Genomic DNA, 1,816 nt, shown 5'->3' with positions numbered 1-1,816 from the left:
TTTTTTTTTTTTTTTTTTACTGTCCACTGGCTTGTTTTTCCAAATGAGCAACAGGCTATTTACAAATAAGCTGATCTCCAGTGAGAGAATGATCTGTGAGTTGAAAACAAACATTCTGGTGTAATGACAAATTTGTTTCACTGTTGTCCCCAAAACACATGAGCACCAAAATTGTCCAAGAACACTTTATATTTTAGTAAAACAGGAATGTAAAAATTGAGACAGAAAAGTACTTTCAAAAGGAAGTCTTTGGAGATCGGTGTACTGCAAATAAAACATACTAACCACACTCCTGGTACATATAAATACTAGTGACAGGTATTCAGAATGCCAGAGTCTTAAGCCATGGATATTAAATAAATTAAAGGTACTTCAGATACGAAGGATAAAACAAATCAGCAATTAAGGAATGAAGTAACTATCTCCACCAATTTAACAGACAAGATGAGGCAAACAAAACCAAGTATGTTTCCCCCAATGTTTTCATTAGGGTGCTTTTGTTTGTTTAGCCTGCATACATTAGGATTATTACAATAATTCTTCCTTGTCATTCTAAATATCAATATTTTACCCTCTAAAGAGAAGGTCGGGAAGAAAGGAGAATGCCCGGCCCTTCTTGGAATTCACACCAGGTCTGTGTGGGGCGGAGGACCTGCAGAAGAGCGGCCACCAGTCTCGCTGCACTTTCCTCTTGCCCCTCACTCACAGACACCTTCTTGGCCTCGATGGGTGGCGCACAGCTAAGGGGGAAGAATCCAAGTTTCCAGAAGGTGAGGACCCACTACTATCACATTACCTTCTTTACAAATGGAACACAAATGGGCTTTAAGAAAAAATAGCTGTTGTTAAAAACAAAACAAAGGTAGAATCTGCAAGGTAAATAACAGTCACAAGAGAACATCTACCAGCCTTACAGTGTTCTGTTACAATAATACTCTGTAGGAATGGTGATGTTTTCTGCCATAGGACTGCAGAGGAGTCTGCAAAAAAATGTAAGACAACAAAAATTTTGTTCATCAGCTATGTTTCACGTTGGACTTTAGCAGGCCTGCTACATCATGTTCAGCAGTAAGATGTGTTCAAAGGCAAACACTGATAACATTTTTGTTCAAAAAGCTCAATCTTAAAGGAGTCCTATGTAAGAAAACCACTTGGAAAATATATCCTTGGACTTCAAAAATGGATCATACAAAAAAATTTTGAAAAATAAATTAGATAATTAAAAATGTCTTTTCCAGCAGAGCTGGACATTAGGCTGTGCTCATGGAGCCACTGTTATTGCTGCTTTTGCTGTAACTTGGATCGTTTTTTTCTAGCCACATCTCAACCAACTGCGGTGTAGACCCATATGTTGATGCTGTGGAGCCCAGGCACATTTTGTACTGTTTGGGATCCAGGTTGGTGGCACAGAAGACTGGATGGTGGACGTGGACTACTCCTACTTCCTGGCTCCTGAACGTCTTCAAACCTGCCTGGACAACCTTGTTGAAGAGGTCCACATCCTTCAGCCCCCATCCCTGGATGGAAACATCAAAGCCACCCACTCAGACGAGGTCTCCTTTATAAATACAAGTAATGTCAAACCCATAGTTTCTCCAGAAGCCAGTTTTTTGAGTAAAGGCAAAATGGCTGTCACTAGGAACCTTCCCATTATAAACAATCTTTGGATCATACTGGCTAAAGATGATCGGGAATATGCAGTGTATTATTTGTTGAAACTGTACTTTTGATTTGATTTGAAACTGTCTCATTGCTATATGTTTATCAATAAAACTTTGAAAAGAAAAAAAAAATAAAGATGATCGGGAAATAGATT

The 1,816-nt window shown here is 38.8% G+C and overlaps 1 pseudogene; it reads right to left on the bottom strand.

Annotated features, from left to right (window-relative positions):
* Positions 1-1,111: 1,111 nt before the first annotated feature.
* The window catches only part of LOC101566676, a 2,976-nt pseudogene continuing 2,271 nt past the window's right edge, over positions 1,112-1,816 (bottom strand).

This window comes from Octodon degus, unplaced genomic scaffold (assembly GCF_000260255.1).
Source record: "Octodon degus isolate 3935 unplaced genomic scaffold, OctDeg1.0 scaffold00307, whole genome shotgun sequence".
Lineage (NCBI taxonomy): Eukaryota > Metazoa > Chordata > Mammalia > Rodentia > Octodontidae > Octodon > Octodon degus.
The sequence above is the reverse complement of the archived record's forward strand: the minus strand, read 5'-3'. Positions and strand labels throughout refer to the sequence as shown.